This window comes from Suricata suricatta, chromosome 12 (assembly GCF_006229205.1).
Source record: "Suricata suricatta isolate VVHF042 chromosome 12, meerkat_22Aug2017_6uvM2_HiC, whole genome shotgun sequence".
Classification (NCBI taxonomy): Eukaryota; Metazoa; Chordata; class Mammalia; order Carnivora; family Herpestidae; genus Suricata; species Suricata suricatta.
The window spans coordinates 38,174,028-38,201,028 of NC_043711.1; the positions used below are offsets into that span (position 1 = coordinate 38,174,028).

General features: G+C 36.9%; 1 pseudogene; it reads left to right on the forward strand.

Moving 5' to 3' along the window:
- Positions 1–4,928: 4,928 nt before the first annotated feature.
- On the forward strand, positions 4,929–5,263 carry LOC115274948 (annotated as a pseudogene).
- The last annotated feature ends 21,738 nt before the right edge of the window (positions 5,264–27,001 follow it).

Below are 27,001 nucleotides of genomic sequence, written 5' to 3' on the forward strand. Positions count from 1 at the left end.
TACCACAGGCAAAGCTAATATTTATTGAAAAATTCCATGCATCACTGTTTGTATACATCATTTTGCAGACATTGCCACATTCAATCCTCACAATGGCCCTTGGAAGTGATATGACCCCAGTTTTCAGATAAGGAGACAAGCCCCAGAAACCTAACCACTCAGCTGGAAAACTTTGCTATTGTTGTACCAAGTCTGTCTGGTTCCAAAATGCTGATATCTTAATCTTTTAACTTTCAGCCACACAGGAATTTTGTGGTATTAATTACTTCTTGAAATGAGCAAACCTCCAAAAAGTTTGACCATCTTTCTTGTTGCATGGAATTTTTTGTTCACGGTAATATTTATGGTGAAGGGGTGTTCATCGCTACTTAATCTCAATCAACCTACATTCTGTTTATCAACAAATGCTTCCTTGCTCTGAGGTCCTAGTTTAATCCTATGTGACTTCTTAAATAACTCTGTCATTAAATGAATACATGAAAAGTTTACTATAGACATTCCATTTGTTAAAGCAGTAGGGTACAGTTCACAAATCTGTTTTCACATGCATTCATTCATTTAGTTCTCAAATCAAATCCCTAGGGTATACTGACTTTTCTCCTATCATTCTCCAGTTGAGAATTAGGGATGCACAGAGCTCGTTAATATAGCAAAACCAGAACTCAAATCTTGTGCTCTTCCAACTCCAAGCTCAGTGCTCTCCTCCCTGAATCACAGCTATCTAGTATGATGACGCTGCACTTGGAATCCATCCAGTACAAGCCATCACCTCCATCAGATGCTTCCTATCAGCAGATGAGCAAAGCGTAACTGTTGGAGTGGTGGTTCAGTGTAGCTAAATATTCATCAGAAGTGTGCACATTAACAGCCACATACAATAATTAGCCTGAAATTAATTTCCTCAGTTAATACATGCCACAGAATCAAATTAAACCTTAACAGAAAACAGGGCAGACTGTAACTATTAATCCTCCCCTAAGCAACAATAATTATTTTTGCCAACATTTATTTCATTTGCATATAGGATGTTACGTCGCAAATTTTCACATACCAGTGACAATTTTCTCTGCTTTTCTAGATTGAGAATTAAGCAGTTTATTAGGTCAGATAGTCTGTCGGCAAAAATTTCCATGGATCCAGTTCAGGAGTAAACTGCTAACATGTGGGGCAGCCAAGTTCATTACTGTTAGTGCTCTAATTCACAATGGGATCCACTTACTGCGAATATATGTATAACATATACTCCATTCATGACTGAAGAGTAATTTTATGATAAATGGAAAGTGCCTACAAGTCACATAAGAAATACTTCAAAAATTAATATATCTCTCATTGTATGTAATTATTATGGGGATCAATCATGCTTTTCTCTGATTGGAAAATCGTGTTCGTAATGTTCATTGATTTAATTTTCAGTAAATTCTTCCTGGAGATGTCTTATGTAAGCAGAGCTATCAGTCCTGGGAATACAGCAGTGCAAAAATAACCATGGATCCTTTGCTTATAAATCTTGTTTTCACTGGGAGACAGACATAGCTACAACAGAAACTAAACTGTTCATGCCAAAGTGTATAAGGCCCACTTCAGGAAACAAAAAGTGCCTGAGAAGTTAATATGAACCTGTCACTCGTTAAATTGTGAAACTTTAGATAAGTTATTTAACCCACCTAAACTTCAGTTTCCTCATCTATAAAAGCAGGAGTGAGCCACAGGAAAAAAAAAAAAAAACAAACAAAAACCTAATGTTTTACATTACAGGAGGTAAATATTGCACTCTGTGAACACTCTCTATATATCAATCATTTACTGGATACTTTGCACATGTTTTCTTTTTTTCTGCCTTACATCAATCCTAGAAGGTGAAATTAACATTTATCAGTATTATCATTTTATAGGGTTAACTATGGTCACACAGCCAGTATAGGATAATGGCAGCTTTTGAACTTGGTTAAAGAGGAGTTTAGAGGTACTCTTATTTACTATTAAGTCATTTTGCCAAGAAAGGAATGCAGAGACACACATTAGCATATTTTTCCCACTGTGTCATCAACAATCAGGACTTTCACTAGTAAGAGTAACCAAGCTTTTTCCTTCTCAACTTCCAACATTGTTTTCAATGTTTTTATATTTTGAGACAGCACACACAAAGGAGGGGCAGAGAGAGAGAATACCAAGCAGGGTCTGCACTGTCAGCACAGAGCTCAATGTGAAGCTCAACCCCATGAACCATGAGATTATGACCTGAGCCAAAATCAGGAGTCAGACGCTCAACCTACTGAGTCATCCAGGTGCCCTGCTCAACTTTTTATGTTTTAACTGATGGTTAAACCATGACCAAAAAACAAAACAAAACAATAAAAAATAAAACACAGACACACACACATATAATAAAACTCTTAGTAACAAAAATGTTGTCTCCAGTGGGTTTGGTTCTGCAGTTTTCATTCAAGCATATGCAATTTTTGAGTAGAAACATATGTGAACTCCAGCACAGAGCTGTTTACTGGCAACTGATTAATATTTCCCTTGGTATGAGTTTTTTGGGGAGTTGTGAATGTTTTATAAATAGAATCTAGAAGACTGTCATCCTCTCACTGTTCAGTTACCAAGTTTTATTAAGGAAATGACAAAAAAAAATCTATCACTTTGGGTGAGGATATCTACTAAGTAAATAAATGGATTGGCTGTCTATATGGAATCCTGCCAAATAATTTTCAAGAGATGCCTTTAATACTCTATTAAACAGACAAAAATACATAAATAAAAGGACACAAAAAAAGAACACTATAAACAAACCCTGAAGTCCTTTCATTGAGAATTTCATAAGCTAGCACAATGCTAAGATCAAGATCCCCATAAAACATGTATATCCAATGTTTCTATGAACCTTTAAACACAAATAGAAAACGTGACTACCACACAGTTCAATTACTTTTAACATAGTCTATTTGTAAATGCAATGGATTCTGGTTTTTATCTTTTCCCAGATGAGAAAGAATTGACCTTCTATCTTATATATCCATTTGACTTCCTTGATAGAATCTCTTTCCTTCCTTCTGGGTTTGCCTCTCACTCATGTAAGAATCAGTCCCCCTTCTGATGGCTCCTGATTTCTGTGTGGGAACCACAATGTGGCTTAAAGGAATTTCATTATTTTCCAGAGGGGGATATGACTTAGGCAAGATGTGCTTTTTATCCCACCTGACAGCAGTGGGCATGGGATCTTAAACTGTTTAAGCCACTGAGAATTTTTTTTAATTCTCTTCTAACCGCCCCCCACCCACCTTATTGTTGTTGCTGCTGGTGTTGGTGCAAAAGCATTCTCTTTCCTGGTTTTTGTGCAAACGGAATACATGGTCCCAGGAGATGACCAAAAGAGAGATCACTTTTAAATGTAATCAAGACAAAAAAAGACAATAGGAATGAAGAAAGAAAGCAAACATGGAAGGAAGGAAGGAAGGAAGGAAGGAAGGAAGGAAGGAAGGAAGGAAGGAAGGGAGGGAGGGAGGGAGGGAGGGAGGGAGGGAGGGAGGGAGGAAGGAAGGGAGGGAGGGAAGGAGGGAGGGAGGGAGGGAGGAAGGAAGGGAGGGAGGGAAGGAGGAAGAAGAGAGAGACAGGAGGAAATAAAGAATGACAGGAGGAAGGAAGGAGGAAATTCTAACCTTACTGCAGTGCTGGATCAAGTCTAAAATGAAGCTAAAAGCCACAGAAAACTCTATTTTGTGTCCCAAGTTTCCCTTTATTGTTGAACCAGAGTAAACTATTTGGATTCCAGGAATTTGGATATGGACATTTTGGGGGGCCATATTCTGACTACCACAGTAACATACACTTCCCTTGCAGGTCTGTTGTAAGAATTAAAAGGTATAAACCACGCAAAGTGTTTTGCACATAATACATGAACTATAAATTGCAACTCTTATTATTAAGTCAGAAGGAAGTGAGAAAGAAGTAAAAGTCAAGTCAGTTCTTTGATCTTCCTTATGCAACCTGTGGGTCAGGGCCTTGAGATCCAGAGAGAAGAGTGTAAAGAGTTAGCACTGTTTCTCCAGCCCACTTGATGACTGTCCCCATTCTCAAGAGCTCACCATTGTCACACTATTTTCTCTCTCCAGTGCCCAGATCTCTTGCTATGGGTCTTACCTGGGCTTGTTCAAACTCTTGACATGCTGATTCCAAATACTCCCCTAGACCTTAACAAAGCAAGCCTGTATTAATCCCAGATACTCTCATAAATTATTAAGCCAACTGGTTGAGAATATTGAATGCTTAAACACCTGGGCATGTAAATTATTACCTTCTAACAAAAAGCACCAAATGTCTAAATCCATTTATCCTAAACTAAGCTATTTGAATCCCACCTCCATGATATGTCATAATATTACACCTCTATTATCACTAAAAGAATTTTTAGGGGCACATGCGTGGCTCAGTCAATTAAGCATCTGACTCTTGGCTCAAGTCACAGTGCCTGAGATCCAGCCCAATGTTGGCTCTTAGCTCTCAACAGGGATTCTCCCTCCTTCTCTTTCTGCCCCTCCCCTGCTCATGTGTGCACACACACTCTCTCTCTAAAATAAACATAAAAGAAAAGGTTCTTAAAATCAATCCATTTATTTTAATCAAAATTATTTTAAAAGAAAACTTAAGTCATCACTTAAAAAAAAAAAGATAGCAACTAGTATAATTAGTATAGTCTGCCATAAATAGAAAGTAACCAAAAAGAAAGGTAAAGATAAGAACACAAAAACAATGTCATTCAAACCCAGGTGGTTATTTCTGCTTGCCAAGATTCTGAGCTGAAAGGGAGAGTATAATGGTATCAAAAGCCCATGAACCCAAATATTCCTTGACACAGAATAAATAAATAAATTGTGGAACAGGAGATCAAAGCCTACCAATCACAAAGAACATATAAACAGGTCAAGATGGTGAGCAGGCCTGCTGGTACAGCATCAGGCCAGTGGCTAGAGGGTATTCAAAAATGGTGTTACAGGGCTGCAGGGTTCAATAAATTGGGGTTAATGCAAGGTGATACCGTATATGAGAATGAGACTGTGAAAGAGGCCGCAAGAAGTCTTCCTGAGAATCTTTATAACGACAGAATGTCTCCTTTAAATGAGCATTGACCCTGACCAAGAGGCAGTAGATCTTGCCTAAAGAGCATATCTTAAAATTGGAGGAGGATAAATTCTACCTTGAACTATATCTGAAAGAGGTTATTTGGGAAAGAAAAGAGAGAGAAGAATGGGTGAAGAAATAATTGTGGGGGTGAAATCTATGGTTGAAGATGCTATCGAATATTTTTAAGAAGTTGAGCAAACCTGAAATATATGATTTAGAACTAGCGGAGCTGCAATGTATTACTTTAAATAAATGTCTATTGTAATTATTAAAAAATTTTAAAAATGTATAAACTATAGCTGATCCTACAACAGGGATGAATCTCACAAATGTGAAGCTAGCTCATAAAAGACAGATGCAAAAGAGCACTAGATGTATGACAGCACTGCACTGACATCAAATTCAAAACCAGGCAAAACCAATCTGTGGCCAAAGTCAGATAGAGTTCATCCTAAAAGCAGCAATGCCTAGGCAGGAGTACAAATGGAATTTCTGGGGGACTGGCAAGGTGCTACTTCCTAATCCAGGTTCTGCAAACTGGCATGCTTACTGTATGTAATGCACCAAGCTGTACATTTAAGATCATACTTTTCTTAAGGTATGTTAGACGTCAAAGAAGTGTTTGCTTAAAAAAAATTCCTCTCTGCAAGCACTCACACTAGCAACAAATGGACTCTTCCTCCTAGATGGCATCTAAAGATTCACTACCACACCTTAAGAAATGCTGCCTCAAGTCAGAGGAATGATGATAGTAGTATACATAATAGACCAACGGAGGGTCCCTGTTAGATGACCATTTCCCTGAGGCTGAGTTGGTGACCTTCTCCTACACTTTCAGAGGACCATAGGGCTTAACTAGATCTATCTCTATCTCCATATTAAACAGGATTATTTCCTAGCCTGCCTCTATCAGACCCACTTCCTTGAGGGCAGGAGCTAAATCTTTAACTGCAGGACCTTAGCACCTAACAGGGTACCTGACAGGAAGGGATTCTCCATAACTATCTGCGGCATGTATCAATGGATGAGGGTTATGAATTCATCCTACGACATACACTGTACGGGCTGGCAGAAAAGCGAGACTAAGGACATACATCTGGATATGGGGAGCAATTGTACATAAATCCTGACATCAGTATATTTACAAGTTTGAAGAGAAAGGGAGTCTGTGGTACTAATAATCAGCCTGAACCCCATTGGAGGACAGCTGCTATTACTTTGCTTTAAAACAGCCTTGAGTGGAACTGTACAGTCTGGTACTTTTTACTATTTAAAGGGCCCAAGGTGGTGCTAGAACTGTAATATCAGTAATGAAAGCAAATGTGTGAGCTGCTTGGTCCTATTAAAGATAAGTTATTTCAGGTGCATTCAGAATAGGTACACATGGAGAGGTAGAGCCATTTCTTTTTATCCTTGCTGGGGATAAGTCAGACAATAAGTATGTCTGAGTTCTCCAGATAAACCCCCAAATGCCTTTCAGTCACTAATTTACGAAACTTTTTTGCATCATAGGCAGAACCAATATTTTGTATGCATAAATGTGCCATACTTATTATGATCTAATGTTACAAACCCCTGTAACATCCTTAGAAAAGTACCTGCTATCCACTCGACATTCAATAAATGCAACGGATACTATCAAGCCCAATCACTATCTGTGTGCCATTAAAAAATAAAAGAGAGAAAGAAAGGATAGAAGGGAAGGAGGGCATGCAAGAAAGAACACAGAAGAGAGAAAGAGACAGGGAGGTAGAAAGGTAAAGATAGAGAGGAAGGAAGACAAAAGAAGAAAATGGAAAATGAGGGAGAGAGAAAATAAAGAGAAGAAGCAAAATGGGTATCAGAAAGACAGCAGATTCAAACAAAACATTTTAGAGGTTATACTAAAGTGAAAAAAAATAACCTACAAAGTGAATTCTAAATGTATTCGATAATAAGAGATGGTATTATTAAATTAAAGCTAATGATGCTAACCCAGATCGAAAAGGGAAGGACAAATGATGAAGGGATGTAATTACTTTATTGCCCTGTTCTATGGAAGTTTCTGCTTAGATATTCAGAGCTCTGAAATGGTCTGAGCTACAGCAAGAATCAAAGAAGGGACTAGACTGTGGAGAAATGCACCAGACTGGAAAGTCATCACCAATGAAGGGAGATAATTTAACACCTTGTTCTTCAGATTTAGGAAAATATGAAATAAAAAGAAAGGTATCCATACCAAAAGACAAGCAAGAATGCCCATGTGTCCATATTTTATCAGAGGAATGATATAAAAACTACTGTCCAGGCTATCAGAAGTGATGTCATAATTCATAATTCTATAAATTCTTGTTATTCATTCATTGTAGAGAGCTTGCTGCTAACTTTTGAAAGAAACTTTCTTACTCTTACACATCATTTTACACTATAGTTGGGTATACAGGATAAATGCAGCCAAAAATGACTAAATACATGAGCTAGATAATATATGGTAATCTCTCAGTGGTAGACTGTATTACTATTTGCCAAAAATTTCCTTTGTAGCATGTCCCTCCCTAAGGGTGACTTATACGTTCCTACTCCGCTGAAGTCAAGATGTTTCATTCTGTTTAATTGGGAGAAGGCAGAAGTAACATACATCTTTTCTAAGTAGAAGCTCTAAAGCTTAGATAGATGCAAGTCTTGTGTTTCTTCTCCCACTGACACAACTATCAAAATGTTCCTGATAGAGGATGCTCATCAACCTCGGTCCTAGAGGGAACACAACATAAAAAGGAGCCACAGCCCACCCCACAAAGAACATACAGCGCGAACTTTCAAAAACTTCAAAAAAGTATATTAGCAAAATACAAAGGTGTCAGGAGCACTTAGCACTTTTAGAAGAACCAGATAAAGAAAGATATCCAAGCAAATGAACATATATATTTTTTTTAATTTTTTAAAAATGTTTTCTTTATTTTTGATACAGAGAGAGACAGAGCATGAGAGGGGAAGGGGCAGAGAGAGAAGGAGACACAGAACCGGAAGCAGGCTCCAGGCTCTGAGCTAGCTGTCAGCACAGAGCCTGACGCGGGGCTGGAACCCACGAACCGTGAGATCTGACCAGAGTCAAAGTTGGAGGCCCAACCGACTGAACCACCCAGGTGCCCCATGAACATATATTTAGAGGAGCAACAGGCACCAATCAAAAGAGTAAGGTTATTTTAATTCAAAATATCTCAGGAGTATGGCGTAGTTCAAAATTTATGTAACTTTATGCTCATGAAATAGAAAAGTAGCAGCTTAATTTTAAGTGGCTATATTCCTAAGCCCCAGTGGAGTCTCTTGATGAAAAAGAAAATACATTTGAGGAATGCTGAACCTTAGAATTACAACAAGTATTTATTGAACCCTAAGGACATTACATGATTTACCTGTTTATCTTCAGAACAACCCTAGGTGAGGTGCATATTCCTGGCATTCCTTATTTACCTAAAAGGATATGGAATCTTAGAGAGATAAAATAAATTATTCATGCCCACACAATGGAGAAACGGGTAGAGATGAGAGTAACCCGGGTCATCTGACTCCAGAGAGTACACTCTACAGTTTCTGCCACCACCCTGTATTTCTCCCTTGGGGGTTTGCTAAGCTTGAAAACTCATTCCATTTAAACAGATGTGCCACGATTTCTCAAATTAGTTTTTTCCAGCATAGGCTAAATAAGTGCCCAGACTATGACTTAATCAACAATTATAGCCTCTAATACTTCAGGTACACTCTTTCAATATTTAGAGATTTCTGAGTCATCTCTTTGGTATAAGAAGTGTACCAGGGACTCACTCAGAGGCACTAAAAAATGTTAGTAAAATATTTTGATGTCCAGAAACCAAGTAAACACAAAAGTAAAAATAACTAAAGTATTTCACTCCAAATGAGGTTGCAAAGTTGGGATGGGGTGAAAAACACAAATAGGAAAGAGAATTTTGTAGTTCTTGTGAACCTATGATTCTCAAGATTCTTATTTAGGACCAAAGAGGCAAAAATGTAGGGATCATAAATCAGCTGCATATCACAAACCTTCAGGAAGCTACAACCACAATTTAAATAAATCCCTGCAAATGCTAACTTGTCTGTGTCATTTTTTTTTTCCTGAGCCCATTTTCTCTAGAAAGGTTTGGAATACTACTCTCCAATTCATGTTAAACAAAGTCTTAGTTCTCATTTCTTGGAAAGATGGGAGAAAAACCCTATGTTTGGAATGATCTTCCCACATGTAAGTACCACAGACAAGTCAGGCCCAGCCAGCTGCTGCAGATGTGATTGTTTAAAAATTACTATCGACAAAAGCCAAAGCATGTAAAGAACCCAAATAGCCTTCGTTGATGAATGAATGGAATATTACTCGACTATCAAGAAGAATTAAATCTTGCCATTTCCAACAATGTAGATAGAACTAGAGGATATTATGCTAAGTGAAGTAAGTCAGAGAAAGATGAAGATCATATGATTTCACTCATGTGGAATTTAAGAAACAAAACAGATGAACCTAGGGGAAGGGAAGCAAAAATAAGATAAAAACACAGAGAGAGACAAACCATAAGAGACTCTTAAATACAGAGAACAAACTGCAGTTTTTCTGGAGGGGTCCTGGTGGGGGGATGGGCTAAATGGATGAGGGGCACTAAGGAGGGCACTTGTTGAGATGAGTACCAGGGGTTAGATGTAAGGGATACATCACTAACTTCTATTCCTGAAATCATATTATACTATATGCTACCTAACTTGCATTTAAATTTTTTTCAAATGAGAAAATAAATGAATAAAATGTGTTATGAAATTCTTTCCCCCCCCCACCAAAAAAAAATTACTGAATCCCATCCAGGAGGTGAAGGTTATCAGGACGTGATTCATCAATGCCACCATTAGAAAGACACTGTGCCTTTTTTGCCCTTCAACTATAAACATTCTGTGTTAAACTTTATGCAAAACCTTTTTTTTTAAGCATCGTCAGTGATGGCATCTCCATTAGAATTTACTACAATGTGAAACCTAAAATGTGGAGCATAAATTGTGGCTGGATTTTTGTGTTTGAAGCCATTTTTTTTCGGGAAAAAACATGTAAATACTCAAAGAGTACTCTCCCTGAATCCCACGGGATTTAATGAGCATTTATGCTGCAACAGACTTCATCCTAATTTTATTCATTCTCTATGAAAAGCAAACAAAGCAACAAAAAACCCTATTTATTTCCTTTTACAGATACAGTGTTGAAAAGGTCATAGTTAAAAAGTCTATACTCTTTATCAATTTTCTTTTTGAAAATTAAGAAAAAAGGATAATGGTATCTTTACGAATGCCTGCCCATAAGAAGGCGAGGTTCTTTGAAAACTTACAATGGACACTCCATGAAGGGACATACTTAATATTAAATATTTTTTTAATTAGGAGTGATTGTTATAATTGTTTATAAGCTTGATAAAGGAGAATTTGTAGTTATTGAAAAACCAGTTTCTATGACAAAAGTAAAGAGGCTGATTGACATGATGGTGGAAAAAGTGGATAGAAGTAGACGTGAATAGACAGAATCAATATGTTTTTACACCTGACACTAAAGAAGATCACAGCAGCTCTTGATATCATGATTCATTAGTGTGTTCACAAATCACAATCAGTTGGAAAATTTGCTCCAAGTAATTTTCATGACAAATTTCTGAAGTGTGTGCTTTACATTTAATAAATCAGAATAAATTCAAGGCTATTTCTGAGTTACCATGGTCCTTACTCACTTGTACTCAAATAACCTTCTGTGAGTGGGAAATAAAAAAATACATTGCAATCTTATGTTTACCAACAGGGGTATATCTCTTTACATATACAGATGTCAAAAATAATATGTATTTTTTAACATTAAACAAAATGTTTAAGAATCATCTGAGGGAGGAGTCAGTTGCTATCAATACTGCCTCTTTGGCCTATGACAAGTCCATACTCATTCTTGGAATAAGGAATATCCTTTATAAAATTATATATTCCAGGGGTGCCTGGGTAGCTCAGTCAGTTAAGTGTCTGACTCTTCATTTTGGCTCAGGTCTTGATCTCATGGTTTGTGAGTTCAAGTCATACATCAATTTCCATGCTGACAGTGCAGAGCTTGCTTAGTATACTTTCTCTCCTCTCTGTCCCTTCCTTGCTTGTGCACACATGCACTCTCTCTCTCTAAAATTAAATAAAGATTAAAAAACTATATATTCCAGGATTGGCAAACTATGGTCAGTGGGCCAGATCTGGACTGCCACCTGTTTTTGCAAATAAAGTTTTATTGGAACATGACTACATCCATTCATTTTTTATATTGTCTATTGTTGCTTTCAAGCTCTAACAACAGAGTAGTTGCAACAGAAACCATATGGAAAGTCTAAAATATTTACTATCTGGCCCTTTACAGAAAAAGATTTCCAACCCCTGAATTAGATCATGAGGTCTATACGATTCTCAAATATTCCTATGCTAGAGTATGTCATTCTAAAGTTATTCACAGCTCCCCTACTTAAATATGAGATATTACCCAAAAAAGGTAAAAAAAAGAAAAAAAAAGGCAGTAGAGCACTAGGATTATAATCATGTTTAACAGAAGTCTTTGGAGTTCAACTGATCTCCATTTAAATATTAGCTCTACTATTGACCTCTACTCTGCGTTTCAGTAAAATGGGAGAACCCTTATGATATGGGATGTTGTAGAGCTTTAATGAAACAAAATATATAAAGGATTTAACATGGTGGATGACTGGAGTAAGTGTCTATTAAATACTAGTTTCTATTGCTAACGTTAATAATGAGAAAGCCTACATTACTATCACTGGGAGCTAGGTGTCCAGGTCAGAGCAGCAACTTGCTCATTTATGTAAATGCTCTTTGATGGGAAAAGGGAAGGGAGAGCCATTTACGCAGAAGAGCATCAGTTATTCTCTTACCTCTGGATAAGATATTGCCTGTGTCTGATCCACACAGCTCTCTTTCTTGGCCTACCACATAGTAATGGCCAGAGAAAATCCTTCTCATTTTTAGAAATGAAATACTTAATCATCCATTTCCTACATAAAAGGTAGCTACTTTTTTGCATGGACCTCAAGTATACTGTAGTATAGAGGTGGAATTTAAGGAAAGGTACTAAGCAGGCTGTGTTGGAGCTTATGGGCAAGTAATAAATTGTATCATGTATCTTGAATGTATCATAGATAAGCTGCTATACAATGATTGCCACTTCAGATAGCTGTGAAATTAGGTGATTAACTAGTTGTTACTCAACCTTCTAATTTATGTATAAGTCTAATTACATGAAACAGAAGTTGGTGTTTTGATTTTTTACTTTGCTTTTCTGTTTGGAGTGTCATTGTAACTACTGTATTGTAAATGATGGAAAATAATTGCATATGTTAAAAAAATATGAAACTTTATAAAGTAAAAAAAATAAAATAAAATTTCATTGCCATTTCAAAAAAAAAAAAGAAATGAAATACTATGCACTTTCCTGCCTCAGTGACATCTAAATTGACCACAAGGTAAGTTAGGGTGTCTAGAAACAGCTTATGAGTTCTTCATGGTCCATAGCAAAGCTACTAAGAAACAAAATAGGTGAAGATATTCATTGAAATCAATAATCCCCAAATCACATTACTGCAATGTTCCAGGTAATAATATAAAACTTGCTGTCTAAGGTACTCAAAGTTATCAGGCCCAGAGCAGCCATAATTTGGTCCCAAGCATCAGACTCCTATTTTGTTTTACAGTGCTCTGTACATGAGCTATAGAAACTATTTCTGAGAAAACCCTAACTTCCAAATCTCTGACTTCTGAATATATAAATCACATCAAACTACTATTTGCCTCCAACAGTAGTGAAAATACAAAGAACAATGTCTACTATGTATTGCTTTTAAGGCAGTGATTTCTGCGACAAATGATCTGGAATAGTACTTCTCAGACTAGCAATGATAAAAGGTCCATGGTTTTTTGGGGTTTTTTCCTAATTATGGCCTGAACCTTTAAAAAATACAATAAATGTAAATTATTAGTAAAAATGATATGAAAAAAAAGATGTACAAAATAAACACAACTCTAGGTCCTTCATTTATTAAATTCAAGAAACATAAAATGACTATCAAATTGCTTTAAAATTTTCTGAATTCTTTATTTCTGTACATATCTTGTTGCAGACGAGCAACCAACAGTTGGCAGCCTCTCACCACTCCATGCTCTACATTTGATAGAGTAGGCAGATCTGGAACTTCCTGGATTGTGACAGTAACTTGAAATGTCCAAAATAAACCCCTACGAGAAAGATACCTTCCTCAAACCAATCACAGAGGCCACTAAAAAGGACAGATGTGGAGGAAGGGCAAAAAAGTCCTTCTGGTTTAACTGTATATATTGTATGATTTATATTTCGTGCTGTGAGCATAAAGTGACTACTTAGCTGCAGTAACAGTTTTCAAAAATGCAATTTACAAACCAATTATAGCACTTTAACGTGGTATATTTTGTTCAAAATTAACTAAATGAAAAACAGAAGGTGAGGCCATAAGAGCAGGCTAAGGGATGTTATAGGCTCTCAAAAAGCATATGCTGAATTAATGTCTGTTTTCATGGTCACTGAGTACACAGACTTGATGCTAAGCTATGTGGGTACAACAGTGAACAAGCCACAGTACTTATTCTCATGGAATTCTAGTTCAGAGAGATATATGTACAAGTTCATTACATCCTTACAAAACCTATGCTAGAAATTCCTTCCATATAGAGAAAAGGAAAAGACAGACTCTGTCATCTTTCCCAGAGTGCAACTTCTTTATGGTATCAAGGGTATGAGTACAGGTACTGAGAGATGATTAATTAGGAAGCTTAGCCATGTCCGCTGGCATACATTCCTCACAAGTTTGTGTCTAACACTTATAATACCCCAAGTCAGTATGCTCTGCCCCATAAAACTGCCATCTCCATGCCTTAATTCCTACTAACTTCTGCTCTTCAGATCACTGAATACATAGAGAAATGGGGTTATCATGGATGATTTCCATGGAAATGCTTAGCGAGTACCATCTGATGCCCAGGCTCCTACTATCTATCTTGACAGCAGCGAGCAAGAATGTCATCAAGAATTGAAATCTTAATCTATACATCCCATTTTTAAGGTCCTGGGGCAAGAAAAACAGCCAAGTAGACGCTGTGAACTTCCCACTGTAGTAGTTTTTGTGACATTCTCATAAAAAGGGTGATTATGTTCACCAATCAGAAATGTTGCCTGACCTATTATTTCCCTGTGGCAGTGGCTGTAGAGACTTGTTAAAACTACAGCTTCAGAGAGGTCAATTCAGGCTCTCCCGAACTACTCAGGAAGACAAGTTCCTGTGCTCATTGACCTGGCATCAAGGAAAACTTCTAGAGTAAAAGAAAAGGAGCGCCTGTGTGTGATTCCAAGCAGTCTAAGCAATGATTTCTCGCATTGGGATAAGGTGATTGTCCTACTTTATTTATTTATTTTTTTTAACAATGACACATTTGCATTTTATTAGTTAAAATAAGTACAGTGAAACGTCAGTTATCTGCTAGTCACCGGAAACAGGCCATTTAATGGGTGGACATTTTTCCAACAGGTAAACCTTTGTCTTTTGATCGCGAAAACTTAGATCATTTCAACTTTTAAAAATACGATGGGAATATATAATCACTCACTTTTTAATTATTCAGACCAGGCTAAAAAGATACAAAAGAATGCTGAACGTCATATTATGATTTGTGTATGGAAAGCAAGACTCAACATTTACAGTGACTTGTTCAGATATTTTGAGCATGAAAGAACTCTTTGCCCTTGCACTGAATGACCTTACAATTATTGGGCTCGGATTTTATTTATTTATTTATTTATTTTGAAATTTTATTTTATTTTATTTTATTTACTTTATAAAGTTTCATATTTTTTAACATATGCAATTATTTTCCATCATTTACAATACAGTAGTTACGATGACACTCCAAACAGAAAAGCAAAGTAAAAAATCAAAACACCAACTTCTGTTTCATGTAATTAGACTTATACAGAAATTAGAAGGTTGAGTAACAACTAGTTAATCACCTAATTTCACAGCTTTCTGAAGTGGCAATCGTTATATAGCAGCTTATCTATGATACATTCAAGATAAATGATACAATTTATTACTTGTCCTACTTTATTTAAAGTCACAAGTGTAGACACACTGTCATTCAAAGACTGGCTGAACCACCCTTCTTCCCCCCATGGATTCCTCATCTGCTTGAATGAAGCATGTTAATAGGTCACCTCTGTAGTCACAAATCTGGCTCATGTAACTGAAAGTTGAGATTCAGGAATTCACTTCACACTGCATGTAGATATGACAGATGCTTTTCAATTCCTTTTTTGAGTATTTGCTAACCAGTTCTTACTCCCATCTTTATGTATGCAATAGTACCCATGGGGGAAATGGAATTTGGAAGTTCTTAATTATTAATACAATTCATAAAACCACTTCTATATTACAATTTGGCAAAATCACACACAGTCTGGTGACTTCCTTCCACCACTATCACTACCTATTTATACACTAGTTCCAGACAGAGCTTCCTGAACCTATGTCTCATTGCTTCAATAGTCACCTTAGAAATTGATAGCTCTTCAGTATCTACAAATTAAACAGAACTATAAAGTATTAGAATGCAGTACAGTATAATGGGTAATGGTTTGGCCTCCAGAGTCGGACTACTTACTTTTAAATCTAGACCTTGCTCTTTACTGCCTGTGACACTTAAGTAGTCTTTTATGTTTTTTGTTTTATGTCTCTGTTTTTTGTCTTATGTCTCTGTTTTTTGTCTATATATTGTAGAAAACTATAAAAATGTTTATTCTTTATGTATATATGTATAACATACATATTATAAGCAAGATGTATAATGCATGTTATATATATATGTTATCTATAAATACATTATATAATAAGCAAGATATATCTAATATGTATTATATAACAAATATATTAACAAACATATAAACAGCATACAATAAATACATATTGTACAATATATGTTGCTTGTCTGAAATATTTATATATGAATATATACATATGTATATGTATGTGTTTATGTGTATATATATGCATATATATGTATGTGTGTGTGTGTATATATATATAATATAACTATATATCTTAATGTTCACTTAGAATAATACATTGCTGGGAACATGGTAAGCACACAGGGAATTTTAGCTACTTTAATTTTATAATCTTTGCATCTGGCATTCAATGTGGCCCAACCATCTCTTTTTGACTTTATCTGTCATCCCTTCTTTACACATAGGCTAAATTCCATCCAGACTGCATAAATACTATTCATGCAGTTTTCCAAACTTCCCAGCCACCATACATTTATTCCTGCTGCCTGGACTGTTGAAACCACTTTACCCACAAATCTCATTCAGGATACTGCTGAAAACTCATTTATCCTTAAAGTAACTTAAATGTAACTCTTTTGGAAACGTGCTTCTGATCTTCAAACTCCCTCCTTAGAACATCTACTGAAGAATAGCAGTGTGTTAACTTTGATTTACTGACCATGGCTTCATAGAGACTCCATTGAGAAGAAATCGCAGATGAGATCTGAGATGTGAAGAGCATCACAATGTGTTGGTGATGTCTGCCATGAGGGTTAGGATGGAAGATGGCAGGGGTGCCTGGGTGGCTAAGTCAGTTAATCATCTGGCTTCAGCTCAGGCCATGATCTCATGGTTTGTGGGTTTAAGCCCCGAGTCAGGCTCTATGCTGACAGCTCAGAGCCTGGAGCCTGCTTCAGATTCTGTGTCTCCCTCTTTCTCTCTGCCTCTCCCCCATTCATGTTCTGTTTCTGTCTGCCTCAATAATAAATAAACATCAAAAAAAATTTTTTTTAAAGGAAGATGGCATCTAGTTGCCAGCTCTGCCATTTTTCCTTTGTTTGTAACATCACCAAGGCACTTGAATTATATAACTGCTGTTTTATGTTCATCTTTGACCTGTGTCATATCTCTCTGAAGCTGTATCATAATCTGTAAAGAAATAGGTTCCATTTGACTCATGTCTGTATGTCTTGCGGTGTCCAGGAGAGAATCTGGTATACCAAATGTGTTCGAATTTTGTTTTATTAGTTTGAGTTGTCCAACGGCACATTGTCTTTTTTTAAGTAAGTTCACCTTTTATGTCATTTTGGGGCTGATTCATGTCTGAGCCAGTAAGGTTTTACTCAGCAGATTTTAGCTGGATCAGCAACCCTGTTCTGCTTGGATTGGTGTCTTCAAAGGCTGAAGGCCTAATTATTTCTGACAGCCTCCTAAAACTAATATTCATTCCTCCTGGCTTTTTTGTCCTATACCTGCATCTTTGTCATCCTTCTGGTTCACTTGTACACCGCCTATGTTTCTTGTTTTCTGTATTCTTGATGCTCTGAGTCATCTGGGTCTTCACTGACAGGGAAAAGACTATGCTCCCCGGGGCTAGCCAATTATTAGAAATAACAAACAATTCACTCTTTGAATTGCATATACAATTCAAATGCATTCAAATTCATATGCAAACAAACCAATCCAGAGCCCACTCCAAACTAAACTATCTCCTCAGTCTGGCTCTTCTACTTCAGGAGGCAGTGTTCTTCTGTCCTAATCATCCAGGGCCAGATACCAGCCACCTAGAGACTCCCTCTATGCCAGAGCCTGCTGGAATTACTCAAACCAGCCAATCCTAGGTGTGCTTGCCATTTTGCCTCCCTTACCCATAAAAATGACAATATAGGGTCTGGCTCATGATTTCCTCGTGTTCCCTCTGCCTTCTGACTCACACTGGCATCTCCCTGAGTGACCCATGTGATGTAACATCCTCCTCTTCTTGGGAACTATGAACAACAAACTCATTGTGATGGCAGTTGTCTCCAGACCTGTCAACCTCACCATACCTGAATAATAGCAAAACCTCTATTTAAAACCAATCTGCTATTCTGTATTTATTGATTCTCGCTTTCCTCACCTGGTTTTCAATCTTGCTTTTCAGAACACATGAGAGAATCATTATGTGCCTTGAATGACCAATTTTTCAAAAAATTTCTTCCATTAGTTTGGCGATAGCCATATGCATCTTCCTCTCTAAATTATCTTAAAGGACTCTCTCAGCAGGAGCCCTGCTCCGGGTTTATTACCTCCTAGGATAATGCCATTAGAGATAATCACATTTTGTAGATACCATCTCTAAAGAACAATTGCCTTAAGAGTCCCTATTGAAGTATTTTTCATTTCTAACAAGATCTTATGATAGTTAAAAATAAATACAGCACAGAAACCTAATTCTCTGAATTTATAATGCTGTGAATTGTCATGCAGATCAACACACTAGCATGTTTTGGAAAACCTCTCGGCAGAAATAAAATTTCATGTTTCATTCTTCTTCTCTCTCTCTGTCTCTTTCTCCCTCCCTCCCTCCCTCCCTTCCTCTCTCCCTTTCCTATTTTCTAGGAAGGAGACAAGGGAGACTGTGATGCTACCAATTAACCAACTTGTACATTTAAAAATAATTTTTAGGGGCACCTAGGTGGCTCAGTCAAAAGTTAAGCATCAGGCTCTTCATTTCAGCTCAGGTCATGATCTCACAGTTCTGTGAGTTTGAATGCCACACTGAGCTCTACTGACAGTGGTAACCCTGCTTGGGATTCTGTCTCCCTCTCTCTCTGCCCCTCCCCTGTTCTCTGTGTCTCAATAACATAACATAACATAACATAACATAACATAACATAACATAAAACAATTTTTATTTACAGCCACAGAAACATACAGAGTTTTTAATAGTAAGAAATAATAACAGAAGATAGATAGGAAACAAGTATGCATTTCCATTCAACCACCCTCTAGCACTCTCCTTATCCAAGTTAACCACGTTTAACCTTTCTACTATTTGTTGTCATAGAGCATCACATTACATCCATATTTCTACTTCTGAATTTATCATTTGTAAACATCATATGTAGTAGTACATAAGGCTTTACCTTCCTTAGATCACTCTCCACCATCTCCATCAACATCTGCTTGCTATGGACCCATTCTTTTAATTTATTTATATAGTAATTACCAATTAAGTAAATCATCAGAATTTGTTTATTGTCTATATCAACACCATTATATTTTTTAATGTAGCTCTACTAGTTCTTCCTACAACATACAAAACCTCTCTGCATGGTTTTTCCAGGAGGCCAAATATCTCATTTCCAGTTTTTCCCTTGGGCAACTTCCCATGGAGCCTTCTGCCTTTTTATTCCAAATGGCTGTTTTTTTTTTTCTCTAAATCTTCTTTCCAAAGCTTTTATCCTGGAATTTCCCATCACTCTCAACTGGAACTTCTCCACAGGAATGTTCTGTTTCTTGCTAAATTCCAAAGTTTTTTTCTTTCTTGGTTTGCTTTCTGTTTTTGGTAGAACCCATATACAACAGCTTCCTGGGAAAGGTTCAAGAAGCAAAAATACTGAATATTTTCCTGTCTTAAAGTCCTTACTAAACATAATCTCTTGGGGCACGTAGGTGGCTCAGTCAGTTGAGCATCTGACTCTGGCTCAGATCATGAACTCACAGACAGTGATTTCTAGCTCTGTGTCAGGCTCTGTGCTGACAGCTCAGAGTCTTGAACCTACTTCAGATCCTGTTCCTCCTTCTCTCTTGTTTCTACCCCATTTGCACTCTCTCTCTCAAAAACAAAGATTAAAAAAACTTTTTAACATAATCTCTTAAGTCAGAGTTTAATATTCTCCCTCAGTATAGTGAGAGTAGTTCTCAGTATTTTTTATCTTTCAGTGTTTGCTGAATGTAGTCCTGATACCAAATCTTTTGTACATAAGCTGCTGCATTGTCCTTTCCTCTGTAAAGTATGATCTCCGTTTTATCCTTATTAGTTTCAGGTCTGAGAGATTTTCTTGTGGTGTTTCTTCATGCCGTTTTATCTATCCTCCTTTTCTTTAATGCTATTTGATGAGTTTTGGAGCACCCAGATGAACATTCTGATGGTCTCACCCCTTTTTTTTCTTTCTTTCTTTTTTTTTGCTGCAATCCTATTGTATGTTTTTTGACATTATCTTCTAATCCTCTTTCTATTCCAAATCTCACTTACTAAAATTATCATTACCAACTATTCTTTTGTTCTCAAGAGGTCTTTTTCTTAATTTTCCAAGAATATAAATTTTAAACGCAAATAGTGTTGCCTTAATTCTTCTTTTTTCTTTTTGTGTTTATTTCTTTGTGTGCTTTTTTTTTAATGTTTTTTACTTATTTTTGAGAGAGAGACAGCATGAGCAGGGGAGGGGCAGAGAGAGAGGGAGATACAGAATCTGAAGCAGGCTCCAGACCCTGAGCTAGCTGTCAGCACAGAGCCTGATGGGGGCTCGAACCCACAAACTGTGAGATCATAACCTGAGCTGAAGCCGGATGCTTAACCAACTGAGCCACCCAGGTGCCCCTCTTAGTGTTCTTTGATCTCATTTTCATTCAGAAGGCTTATCAGATATATTTTGGGATCTTTAGATGTCCACCTAATTTTGGTAGTAAGTCATTAGCGACTGGGACCCCTTTTGCACATGGGCCAAGCTACAGACTAGTTTAGCTAGATCACACTGTTGCATGATCTGGTAATGTGAGTGTTTCTATTGGAGGGGATAGAAGTATCTCTAGGGAATATGAATCCAGTCATGCATTTAGGAAAAGAGCATTAGAACAAGTCAGAGCACTGGGTATGTGCTTAATTACTCTTTTCTCAGACTGTTGCCTCAGTCATGTTGCCTTCTGTGTCTGGTTCTCTGGGAGAGAAGATAAAGGCAGTGAATTAACATGAAGGAGTGGGATGAGGATCTTGACATTTAATCTTTCCTGACACTGATTTTCTTTGTATAGATTGGTGCTTCCAATTGCTGAGCATTTCTGAGTTTCTGAAAACTGAACTATTCACTTTTCATCAGGTTACCCCTCTGCAAGGACCTAGTCTCGTGGCTTTCTCTCCTGAGTTTCATTCTCATCAGGGTTCACTCTTTTATCTGTGCTCCAGATATGTGTCCAATATACAGTGACAGTTCTCATCTGCTATTGTCTCCTCTCCTTTCTCATCCTGGTAGGTCTATATTTATTTAATGCCTTTACTCTCATTTCATTGGGTTATCAGCAGTAACAAGAGGAGATAAATGCATGTGTTCTTGTACCATATTTAGTCCAAACCACAGCCTTGTATATTTAAATGACTAGACTGTTAAAGAATTGAACTATGACTATAGTCACACATGGGAAATCAATGAGGTAAAATGGAGAAATATCCATTTCAACACATAGATCAGGGAATCCCAAAAGCAAGATATGGACCATTACGTAATATAATTTAAGCAATTTGTTAGAAATAGAGGTCCAAATTTCTGCAGCTTTGAATTCAGAACACCTGGTTGACATCCAAGGATCGGTATATTTAACAAATTCCTGAGTTATTTTTATGTTCAGCCACTGATTTAGGCCATTTAAAATAAGAGAAAATTCCCTGCTGAATTTAGTCATGCAATTTATGGAGTAAGAATTCATCTCATTGCACTTAAAAATTATTTTCATTAAGTTTTAGACAAAAAAGAGAATTAACATTTATCAAACCCCTAAGCCTTCTGCTAAGTAGCTTTTTAGAGAGCTTTTTAGAGAGAGAGATAAATAGGTTTCCCATTCTACAGATGACTAGGTGATTATGAGAGGTATTAGGTCATTTACCTAAAGTAATATGACAAATTTATACAAAAGTTTGATTTAAATTCCAAAGTTAGGATCATTCTTAATATACCTCTGTTCAATCAATAAGATGCTTCTTCATGCTTTTAATTATAAATTATCATAAAATAATTGGATGCTGCATATAAATCAGTGAACTAATCCCTGTTAGAGATCAGAAGACCAATACAATGCATCCCTCACCTTTACTAAGCTTGGAAACTGAACTGTTAAACAAAACAAATATCCATGAAATAATCAGAGAGGTTCTGTATGATCTAACATTCCCCAAATTGGATTCCAAGGATGCTAGTATTTGTACTGAGTGGTGAAAAAGGGATAGATGTCCATGATCAGAAAACTGTGGATAATTGAGCTAAACAATTTCAAAGAGGTGTGCCTTTGTTTATTACAAAGCATCTAAGAATTTTTTTCCCCTCTGCCAAATTTGTTTATTGAGATATAATGTACATAGAGACAAATGCACATAAGTGTACAGCTTGATTTTCATAAAGTTTTTATAAAATGAACATACCTATGTATTTAGCCCCCAAATTGAGAGACAGACCATGACAGCACCCCTAGAAGCCTCCTAAAGTCCTCTCCTAATAACCTCTGACCTTCCCAAAGATAACCAACTACTATCCTGACTTCTAGTGTTATGCCCAAGATTTCAATATCGTCCCCAAAAATCAGAGACCGCCAGGGAGACCAAGTCACACATGCAAAAGCAAAGGGCTTTATTACGGGCTTAGGCTGGCAGGGCCTAAACTCGGGCTCACAGTGGATCCATGCTGAGAGCCCCAAACAAAGGCGGGGTAGGGCCTTTATGGGTTTGGGAAGGGGGAGTTATAGGAATTTGTGACACAGGTACAGTGGTCCAATCATTATCGCATAACATCATTGGCAGTAACTTTAATTATACACATTGTCCAGAGTGCTTGTTACTTTTGGCGGGACCTAATCACAACATTTAGAGTGTTAACCAATTACAGAGTGGACCCAGGACCGAGGACCCTCACGTAGGGTGTAACTAGCCTTAAGCAATAAGTGATTATCTATAGCTTCTATCTCTAGGCCTGCCCTTAGAAATGTTAAGGGGGTTACCTGGCCTTTCCTGACTGGATGTTACAAGGGTGGTCCCTCCTGCCTTGGGCAATGTGTGCCCTTTTATTGTCTAATGATTCAGAGAAACCACACCTAGGCCTCCAAGGTCAGAGGCATCTAAGGCATATGTGTATCATGAATCACCAAGCATAAAATGGAGCACTATCTACACACATTTGGCCTATTAATCCCCATTCAAATCAAAGATAAAATCCCATGGAAAATTATTTGGAAAATGCTAAGAGAGTATGGCAAAGTGCTGATTGTTCAAACAGAGTAGAGAGTTAATCAGGACAAAGAAGCCCAAGGTGGTTCTAGAGATAAGTAAGTAACTAATATAGCCTTTGAATAAATTGGAGCAGCCTAAATATTGTCTAATGCCACACAAGTGATAGTGGGCAGCTAGGATGAGGCTGACCTGCTTCAGTTGGAAGGCTCATACTATCATAGTGAGAGCTAATGCTAGTACCAATTGAAAGTAGATCCAAAAATGCTGGTTGGTGTTGGGGTGGGTACTGATTTGGCTATGGAAACTAACATAAAATGACTATAGAACAATTAGGATGATAGTCTCCCAGGCCACCCCTAACTATAATATCCTGAAGTTGAAAGGAAAATATACACTAAGGCTTGGAAGATAGAATCCAACTTAAACTAGCCTGATAGAATTTATTAGCTGTATTAACACAGAGAGGCATTAAGTCAGCTTAAAAGATGAGAGGAAGTAATACATTTGTGTGTTTCTTGTCTTCCTTTCCCCTGGAGGATAGAGATCCTGTCCACCTTGTTCATGTCATATCCCTAGAACTTTGTACAGAGTCTGACACTTTTAAGTTACTAATTATTCAGAAGAAATAAATATCACAAATATATTCTGAGTAAAATAGCACTAACCATCTGTACAGGTACCTATGCACCATAAATAATATGTTCTTAAGTATAAAGTATCCTAAAAATAAATTATATAATTTTTTATAGAAATACTGAATTGAAACTTTCCATCAAAGGTAATACAAAAAATTGGTAAAGCTAACTGGGAAAATCATTAAAAATTATCTAATGGAATAAATACCAATTTTATAACTTTGGAAATGATTATTTACAGATCGTGGCATAGCTTCAGTCCAAGAATTTTCCTTTCAAGGGAATTTGATTACATTAACAAGAAGATATTCTGTATTAAACTGTGCTCATTCTTTGCATTAAGGGGAAATTTAAAGTGAGTATTAGTAAGAGAAATAATGTTTGAGGGGTAAAGAGAGCAACCAAGAGAAAAAATGAAGACAGAAAAGCTTAAATTATACTTGGATCTCAATAGGTAACTTAGTTTCAGAGGAGAATGTGGTCAGTTGCTGAGCAAACTAAGTGTAGAAAGTTGACAGAGAGTCCTATTCTGGAGGTTCCTAAATGCAAGGGTGACAAGACTATGCTGTTTTTTAGTCAGTTTCATAGTCACTGAAGGATTTTCAAATAGGAACTACTATTTGGGAAGTATAATATGGCAGCATTGCTTACAAAGGATTACTGTACAAAAAGCCTCATTTCTTAGAGACTAGACCATGGGGAAAATAATTGAAGTCTAAGCTAAGGACATGAAAGTGGGGAAAAGAAAAAAGAAATGATGGTTTTAAAAGTTTCTGAGAGGATGGGCCAGGATGAAGAGAACAGGGCAGTAGGTGGGAGGTCAGACAAGGATCTCGGTCTTGCCTTCATCACAGCTCATAAGCTGGTCAGCCGGACTGTACACTCAGAAAATTTCCTCTTTCTGGCAATTTTATATCTCACTTCTAATGGCTTCAGATCTCCAATCCTGATCACACAGGAAGTACATGACCTGTCAGTTGACCAGGCCTGGTCAATCACAGCATCATGTCTACTTGGCATCAGTGCTCATGTGAAACAAGCAGGGTGAGTCATCACCCTTCCCTGGGATTTATACCTTGTTCTGGAAGAATTTCTCTCTATATGGAAAAGTTCCTTCTGTAGGAGAAAGAATCACAGAGGGAGGAACGAGTCTGAAATGAATTGAGTTTCCAGTTCCAGACCCTAATGCACTCGTGCCTATAGCTCTTCCCTGATCTTAGAGCTGCCTTAGAATCATTCGCAGCTAAATAACCAATAAATTTCCCTATGGAGCCCTGAGTTTAATTTTTGTCACTTGAAACCAAGAGTTCCATTAACGTATAAGTTCTCTGATGCCAGTTTCCTCAATTACGATATGGCAGCATTGACAATGAGTACTCCAAAGTTGTGGCAAGAATCAAAATAGAGAATATGCTCTAGACTATTAAATGTCATAAAAATTAAAGCTCTCACTCTGAGTAGATGCTATTTTATCACAACTACTTCAATATATTTTATATGCACAGTCATTTGCTTTAAGACATTTATGTATCCCATCTTAAAAATAAAATCATAATAGTAACAATTTATAATACCAGATTTTATTTACATAATGTTTTATAGGGCCACTCAGCTAAATTATATGGTTGGGGTAAAAACTCCGAACACGTGATGAGAGAACTCATTCTTAAACAAAGTCCATCTAAACTATCCTCTAATACAAGATTTTATAAAGGTAAGGGCATAATTTTACCCTTAATATACATCCTGACCACAGCAGATGGAGTGAGGCTCTGTGTTCAGTAATTTAAAGATGAATACAATCGTTGTATCCAGAAAAAAAGTTTTAAAAATGTAAAGTAAGTTGTGACAACGGTCTGCTATAATTTTGCAACCTGTTCTTGATATTGTTCTATTAGTAAAATTAGTTAGAATCATTACTCAGCTACTTTAGATTCTATGGACGACTTCTTTCCATTTAATTCCATCCTAAGCCTTTTTAAACTAAGAACAAGAGATGAAGCTATGGAAGACTGGCTCTAAAATGGAAATTAATTAATATCTAACATTGTGTGAAAGATTATATTTTGAAGTACAAGGAAATCATCTTTTACTCTTATGTTTCCTAAATTTAGAAAAGACAAAAATTCCCATTTGGTGTGTCCACAAAAAAGGCAGTGGGAAAAATAAATAAATAAGTTTTACTGGCAGCTATTGGATTTACTTTGAGATGTAAAATAAAGTTTTTGGTCAAGCAGATACCGTTATATAATAAAAGTATAGTCCAAATCCATTAAAAGCATATTTTTTCAATCAAGCATTAAACCTCTTCTCTTTCGTTAATTTCATATGCTTGCACAGGCAAAGAAATTATGAAATACTATTTGAATTGCTAATATAGGCCAACTAATTGTGCTAAAAAGAACAAATCCAGCTTGATGGCAATTATCCATGTGAAAAATTAGTTTTCTTAGGAGGTGGCATTGTGCAATTTGGCTTCTAATTGGTGTATGGCACCAATTAATGTCTAACAATGCATCTAGCGAAAGAAATAAATGTATTGAAAAAACCTGAGTAAAACGCCATGCTTTGGTACTACAGAATAATTGCAATGTTTGTCTCCCGCTCCTTCATGATTTTATTTGTCTTGCTGTTTAGGACTTGTGTTTTCTTCGGGTCCTGTCTTACCCAGTAGGCTTTGCTGGGTTTCCAACTTTGGTCAACTCACAGTTGGTAGGCATTCACAAACATGTTACTGTGTGGCACGCTTTGTGTTAGGCACGGAGGCAGCCGCAGATGCAATCAACCTTTATTCTTGCGGTGATGTTTCAGGATCTCAGCTCTCATGTCTCTTTTTCCATAAGCTTTCCCTGACACTCTAAAATTGTCCAGCCTCACTATTCCATAGCAAGTTGTAGTTATTTCTGTTTTGCAATTAGGATGATGCTGAAGAATATATAGGGTTTGCTGTGTGCCAAATACTTTTTGAAACAACTTTATATTTCGTAACTAACTTCATCCTTCGAAACCCGTGAGGCAGCTACTCCTAGCAGTGCATCCTTATTTTGCGGCAGAGAAACTGCACATAGAGTGATTATATAACTCTCCCAAGGTCACCTGGCTAATAAGGGAGAGTCATGATTCAAACCCAGTATCCAGTGTCTG